Below are 7,820 nucleotides of genomic sequence, written 5' to 3' on the forward strand. Positions count from 1 at the left end.
CATGTGCTACACTGAACGGATCAGCGTGTGTCTACCCTTTCCCCTTCCTGGGAGAGGCTTAGCGGTTGGCCCTCCTGAGAAGGAACCCAAGCTCACCCGGCATGATCCCCCTGTGGTATTGGGGGGGAAACCAAATGGCAGTGCCTCCCGGGGCTGGTGCCACCCCCCCTTAATAGGCCCTGCCACTGGCTGGCCCCTCCCGTGCCCAAGTCCTGGCCTGACTGGGCTTCGGGCAACCAAGGAGCGGCCTTCCTCAGGCAGCAGGTGGCCTCGAATAGATGGAGCTGAGGGCCTGCGAGGGAACCTTCCCACATGCCTCCTCTCGGTGGGAGGCATGTGGGATGGGTGAGCCGCCTGGCTCTTCCCTCCCGGTGCCTCCGACCCGGGCAAGGGTGGGTTGGGCTAATCGCCAGTCCGCCGGCATGGCTCCGGCCGCCCGGCGACAAATGGCTGACATGCAGGTGTGGTGATCCTTCCTCGTTGCCAGGTACCCAGTTCGACATGGTCCGATGTGGCTGGGCCGAAAGGGTTTGAAGACTTGCGTGGTCCCTCCCAGGTTACTCCGGGAGGGATCAGCGGCTGCCGAGCTGCCTGTTCCCATCGCACTGGGAGCCCCCTTCCTCACCTCAGGGTGGGTGGGGGGGACTTCCAGGCCGAGCACCTGGTAAAAAAAATTCTCCCAACAGTACAGATGAAGAACGCAGCTAGCTGCGAGAATTAGTGTGAATTGCATGACACATGATCATCGACACTTCGAACGTACCTTACATCCCCGGGTACCTCCCAGGGATACGCCTGTCTGAGGGTCGCTCGATCGTCAGTCGTCAATCACCCCAGGGGCTTCCCCCTGACACAGCTGGGGCTGTCGCAGGGTTAGCTCTGCTTCCCTTTTTCCTTCCACAAGGTCAGACCCCATCGATCACTTGTGGCAAGGTCCCTCACCGATTCCTGCCTTGGAGGTACACCGCTGGTGTGCCTGGCCCCCGAGAAGGGGTCTGGTGAAAAGTCCACCCCAGACCGGTCCCAGGGTGCCTGGCTGCGTGCCGGACATGGCTGTCTGTGGTAACCCACCAGCTGCCCCCACACACGCGCCTTGGATGCCCACCTCCATGGCAGGCTTCCCAGGGAGGGATAGCCCCATCCAGATCCGATCCAGGGAAAGAGGGCACACGTGCTGCTGGGACACCAGACCCCTGCTCCGGTAGGAGCCTGGCCTCCCTCAGCGGCTTCCCCCCACACTTCAGCGTTTTTCATTCCGACTACGGCCTCAGATCAGATGTGACGATCCACTGAATTTAAACATGAATGAGGTGGTTCTGCACACCTTATTTCTCTAAAGTTAATCCAATGAATTATTACCAGTCTTAAACTTGCGTGCAAAACTGGGTAGTGCTATACCCTCAACGCACTTGACGTAATACATGAATATAGGGAGCGCAGAATCCACGCTCCACTCCCAGCTGCACTGCGTAATAGGATATTAAATCCAACCAACTTATCATTGTTTCACATTATTCAAAGTTCGTCCTTTTATCCGCGTTTTATCAAAAATTGTCTGCATTTTCAAATCCACATACGTGACAAGAATGTACTTTGGGAACTTCTCGTATTTTAGCGTGCCCATCCAGGCCTCTTCCAAAATAAGATCCAAGTACAACAGATAGTTCGTAGCAGCATTCCTTTTATTATAAACCCAATGCATTTCGGGCTGTAGCGTCAGCCCTTCGTCGGGGGTCACTGCAAATTAATAAATTTAGAACAAACCATCAGAACCTGACAACAGCATTATTAACAATATTCTTTTTCATCTGTGCTTAGTGTTCATAATATTCACTCTTGTACTAAAAGCAACATTTAAAATCCATTACGAAACTTTACACCACATAATTATCACCCCAGTGAACAACTACGCTCCTTTGGTTTTAGTGTTATTACCCTCCTTGCACATAGTACGCTTTATTGAACTCCTCTTTTGCCGTTCTTTTGGATGTCTATTTAAACCCGTCATCTGCTAAACAAACTTAGTACAAACATTAAACTTCTGAGAGGACCAGCCTTCGTTATGTTAACCCTTCTCCTATGTTCACCCCTCCCTTCCAATCTAGACTGGGACAAGAAGAGGGATGTCCCAGTCTAGATTGGAAGGGAGGGGTGAACATAGGAGAAGGGTTAACATAACGAAGGCTGGTCCTCTCAGAAGTTTAATGTTTGTACTAAGTTTGTTTAGCAGATGACGGGTTTAAATAGACATCCAAAAGAACGGCAAAAGAGGAGTTCAATAAAGCGTACTATGTGCAAGGAGGGTAATAACACTAAAACCAAAGGAGCGTAGTTGTTCACTGGGGTGATAATTATGTGGTGTAAAGTTTCGTAATGGATTTTAAATGTTGCTTTTAGTACAAGAGTGAATATTATGAACACTAAGCACAGATGAAAAAGAATATTGTTAATAATGCTGTTGTCAGGTTCTGATGGTTTGTTCTAAATTTATTAATTTGCAGTGACCCCCGACGAAGGGCTGACGCTACAGCCCGAAATGCATTGGGTTTATAATAAAAGGAATGCTGCTACGAACTATCTGTTGTACTTGGATCTTATTTTGGAAGAGGCCTGGATGGGCACGCTAAAATACGAGAAGTTCCCAAAGTACATTCTTGTCACGTATGTGGATTTGAAAATGCAGACAATTTTTGATAAAACGCGGATAAAAGGACGAACTTTGAATAATGTGAAACAATGATAAGTTGGTTGGATTTAATATCCTATTACGCAGTGCAGCTGGGAGTGGAGCGTGGATTCTGCGCTCCCTATATTCATGTATTACGTCAAGTGCGTTGAGGGTATAGCACTACCCAGTTTTGCACGCAAGTTTAAGACTGGTAATAATTCATTGGATTAACTTTAGAGAAATAAGGTGTGCAGAACCACCTCATTCATGTTTAAATAATTTTGCCCTCTGTTGGTTCATGCACCCGTAAGACAAAAAGAGGAAGAAAGGCATTTCGGCACGAAGATGATTGCAGATGAAAATTTCTACATTCGGCAAGTTCTGGGCAGCAATTGAGTATACGATGGGAGAGGAAATGCATAGAACAATATGATGGAAATTTAGGACATTCGAGTTAAGACTTATTGATTGACAGCGGTTCATTGTATGTACTAATGCACGTTGGGATTTATAGTTTTCACCTAAGGATTGAAAGATTCAGGAGTTTATTTTAATGCACACAAGGGGGCAGTATAGATACGTTTTATAAATTGTTGGAAATGCAGGGCCCGACAAGCTGAAACTCTTTGGCTGCTATGGCGTATGCCGAGCGGCTTGAAGAAAATGAAACGAGCAGGTACGCGTGAAAGTGCAATTATTATGAATGAAAGAGCGTGGGTTCAAACAGTGATGAATTTCATGTTACATGTAAAAGAAGAGGGATGTCCCAGTCTAGATTGGAAGGGAGGGGTGAACATAGGAGAAGGGTTAACATAACGAAGGCTGGTCCTCTCAGAAGTTTAATGTTTGTACTAAGTTTGTTTAGCAGATGACGGGTTTAAATAGACATAAAAAAAGAACGGCAAAAGAGGAGTTCAATAAAGCGTACTATGTGCAAGGAGGGTAATAACACTAAAACCAAAGGAGCGTAGTTGTTCACTGGGGTGATAATTCTGTGGTGTAAAGTTTCGTAATGGATTTTAAATGTTGCTTTTAGTACAAGAGTGAATATTATGAACACTAAGCACAGATGAAAAAGAATATTGTTAATAATGCTGTTGTCAGGTTCTGATGGTTTGTTCTAAATTTATTAATTTGCAGTGACCCCCGACGAAGGGCTGACGCTACAGCCCGAAATGCATTGGGTTTATAATAAAAGGAATGCTGCTACGAACTATCTGTTGTACTTGGATCTTATTTTGGAAGAGGCCTGGATGGGCACGCTAAAATACGAGAAGTTCCCAAAGTACATTCTTGTCACGTATGTGGATTTGAAAATGCAGACAATTTTTGATAAAACGCGGATAAAAGGACGAACTTTGAATAATGTGAAACAATGATAAGTTGGTTGGATTTAATATCCTATTACGCAGTGCAGCTGGGAGTGGAGCGTGGATTCTGCGCTCCCTATATTCATGATCCACTGAATTTAAGCATATTACTAAGCAGAGGAAAATAAACTAACCAGCATTTCCCCAATAACAGCGAGTGAAGAGGGAAGAGCAGTGTGGGAAATGTGGTGTACAGAAGACCAACTCCCCTGCATCACTCAGGGGGCCCAGGTCCTTCTGATTGAAGCTCACACCGCGGATGGTGTTCGGATGGTGTTAGGCCGGTAGAGGCCCCCGGCGTGCCAGGTTCAGGTCTTCTCAGAGTCGGGTTGCTTGGGAATGCAGCCCAACGCGGGTGGTAAACTCCATTTAAGGGTAAATACGGGCACGAGATCGATAGCCAACAAGTACTGTAAGGGAAAGTTGAAAAGAACTTTGAAGAGAGAGTTCAAGAGAGCGTAAAACCATTGAGAGGGTAACGGGTGGGGTCCGTGCAGTCTGCCTGGAGGATTTAACACGGCGGTAAGGTCGGTGACTCTGGAGTTCCGGATCCCCTCCACGAGACCGGCACCCGGGACCTACCCGGCCCGCAGGGAGCACTTCCCCTGCAGCTGTGTACCGCGAGTGGCTCCGGGTCTGCTGGGAAGGCTTCGGGGTGGCTGATAGCCCTCCACTCTGGCAGAGGGTGTTACAGCCCCCCTGGCAGCAGCTTTGCTATGTCTGTGGGGCTGAGGCAAATTCAACCGCCTCTGCACCCTCCCCTGGGCACCCGTTCCTGGCCGCACCTCGGGGTGCACTTGGGCAGTTGAAGGGGGAATGGGGGACCCTGCTCCTGGCGCAACTGTCGACTGGGGCAGGCTGTTCTCAGTGCGCCCAACTGCGTCACGCCGCTGGGTGGGGATGCCCATGGCGGGCGCAACGGTCTGCGCAATGTTGGTTACCCTCCCCACCCGCCTTGAAACGTGGACCAAGGAGTCTAACATGTGCGTGTGTCAGAGGGCTCAGCGAAACCATGTGGTGCAATGAAGGTGAGGGCTGGCTCGCGCCTGCTGAGGTGGGATCCCACCGTGCTTCCAGCAGCAGGTGCACCACTGCCCCATCTCGTCCGCTTCGTTGGGGAGGTGGAACATGAGCGTGCGTGGTAGGACCCGAAAGAGGAAACTCTGGTGGAGGTCCGTAGTGGTCCTGATGTGCAAATCGGTCTTCCGACCTGGGCATAGGGGCGAAAGATTAATCAACCCATCTTGTAGCTGGTTCCCTCCGAAGTTTCCCTCAGGATAGCTGGTGCTTGGAGTCCCAATTTTATCTTGTAAATCAATGATTAGAGGTCTTGGGGCGAAAACGATCTCAACATACTCTCAAATTTTAAATGGGTAAGAAGTCTGGCATGTAGCCGGGCATGAAATGCGAGTGCCTAGTGGTCCACTTTTGGTAAGCAGAACTGGTGCTGCGGGATGAACCAAACGACAGGTTAAGGCGCCTGATGCCGATGCTCATCAGACCCCAGAAAAGGTGTTGGTTGATATAGACAGCAGAACGGTGGCCATGGAAGTCGGAATCTGCTAAGGAGTGTGTAACAACTCACCTGCCGAATCAACTAGCCCTGAAAATGGATGGCGCTGGAGCGTTGGGCCCATACCCGGCCGTCGACAGTGCTGGGATGCGCGGGGGCTAAGCCACGACTAGTCGGAGGGCTTCTGCGGTGTGCACAGAAGCCCAGGGCGAGGGCCCGGGTGGAGCCCACAGGTGCAGATCTTGGCAGTAGTAGCAAATATTGAGAACTTTGAAGGCCGAAGTGGAGAAGGGTTCAATGTAAACAGCAGTTGAACATGGGTCAGTCTGTCCTAAGAGATGGGAAAGCGCCATTCGGAAGGGACGGGAGATGGCCTCCGTTGCCCTCTGCCGATCGAAAGGGAGTTTGGTTCAGATCCCCGAAGCCGAAGTGGCGGAGATGGGTGCCAGTGCGCTAATGCAAAAGATTCAGGAGAAGCCAGTGGGAGCCCCAGGGGCCGAGCCTTGGAAAGCGTTGCGGTTCGGTCGGCGACCGGTGAGCTCTCACTGGTCCTTGAAAATCCAGGGGAGATGGTGTAAATCTCGTGCCGGGCCATACCCATATAATCAGTAGGTCTCCAAGGTGAACAGCCTCTGGCATGTTAGAACAATGTAGGTAAGGGAAGGCGGCAAGTCAGATCCGTAAATTCAGGATAAGGATTAGCTCTAAGGGCTGGGTCGGTCGGACTGGGGCGCCCACCACGGCTGGACGAGGCACCTTCCTCCCGGACGGCGGCAACTCTGGAAGCGAGCCGGGCCCTTACTGTGGATAGCCCCAGCTGTGGTGGTTGCCTCTCCCTGTGCCCCCTCCCCAGGGGCGCGGGCCGGCACCTAGCAGCTGACTTAGAACTGGTGTAGACCAGGGGAATCTTACTGTTTAATTAACACAAAGCATAGCATAGGCCCAAGGTGAGCGTTGACACAATGTGATTTCTGCCCAGTGCTATGAATGTCAAAGTGGGGAAATTCACTGAAGCGGGGGTAAACATCGGGAGAAACTATGACTCTCTTAAGATAGCCAAATGCCTTGTTATCTAATTAGTGACTCGCATGAATGGATGAACGAGATTCCCACTGTCTCTACTACCTACTATCTAGTGAAACTACAGCCAAGGGAACGGTCATGACAGAATCAGTGGGGAAAGAAGTCCCTGTTGAGCTTGACTCTAGTCTGGTACTGTGAAGAAACATGAGAGGTGTAGGATTGGTGGGAGGCCCTCGGGCCACCGGTGAAATACCACTACTATTATCGTTTTTTCACTTGCACGGTGAGGCAGGGGCGAGTCCCGTAGGACTCTCGCTTCTGGCTCCAAGCACCTGGCATCTGCTGGGTGCAACCTGCTCCAGGGACAGTGGCAGGTGGGGAGTTTGACTGGAGCAATACACCTCTCAAACGATAACGCAGGTTTCCTATGGCAAGCTCAGGGAGGACAGAAACCTCCCGCAGAGCAGAAGGGCAAAAGCTCGCTTGAACTCGATTTTCAGTATGAATACAGACCATGAAAGAGGGCCCTCACGATCCTTGTGACTTTTTGGGTTTCAAGCAGGAGGTGTCAGAAAAGTTACCACATGGATAACTGGCTTGTGGCAGCCAAGCGTTCACAGTGACGTCGCTTTTTGATCCTTCGATGTCGGCTCTTCCTATCATTGTGAAGCAGAATTCTCCAAGCATTGGATTGTTCACCCATAATAGGGAACCTGAGCTGGGTTTAGACCATCGTGAGACAGATTCGTTTTACCCTTCTGAAGATGTGTTGTTTCAATTGTAATCCTTCTCAGTACGAGAGGAACCACAGGTTCAGATATTTGGTGTATGTGCTTTGCTGAGGAGTCAATGGGGTGAAGCTACCAACTGTGGGATTATGACTGAACGCCTCTTAGTCAGATTCCCCCTAAAATGTAACCATACTGCTGTACCATGGAGCCTCAGTTGATCTGGAATAGGTGGCCGCTCTTGGGGGGCCGGTGTGTAGAGTCGCTTGCTTGGGGACCGGAGCGCAGACGGCAGAGGGCGGCCTCCATCGCCCTTAGTGCACCGCATGTTCGTGGGGCAACCGGTGCTAAATGATTCGTAGCCAACCTGATTCTGGGTCAGGGTTTCGTAAGTAGCAGCATTTGTCTCTCTGTGAGTGAGCGCCCACAAACGCCCTCCTCCACCACACCCAGGGGTGGGTCCCTCTGTCCCTGGGCCAGCAGGAGGGATGCGGAGGGGGTAACTCGGGCCTACCGGA

The 7,820-nt window shown here is 50.4% G+C and overlaps 2 pseudogenes; both read left to right on the top strand.

Annotated features, from left to right (window-relative positions):
- The first annotated feature begins 690 nt into the window (after positions 1 to 690).
- Positions 691 to 809, top strand: LOC144829818 (5.8S ribosomal RNA; annotated as a pseudogene).
- Positions 810 to 4,106: 3,297 nt separating this feature from the next.
- LOC144829683 (28S ribosomal RNA) lies at positions 4,107 to 7,504 on the top strand (annotated as a pseudogene).
- Positions 7,505 to 7,820: the final 316 nt, after the last annotated feature.

The sequence above is a fragment of the Lissotriton helveticus genome, chromosome 4_1, assembly GCF_964261635.1.
Source record: "Lissotriton helveticus chromosome 4_1, aLisHel1.1, whole genome shotgun sequence".
Classification (NCBI taxonomy): domain Eukaryota; kingdom Metazoa; phylum Chordata; class Amphibia; order Caudata; family Salamandridae; genus Lissotriton; species Lissotriton helveticus.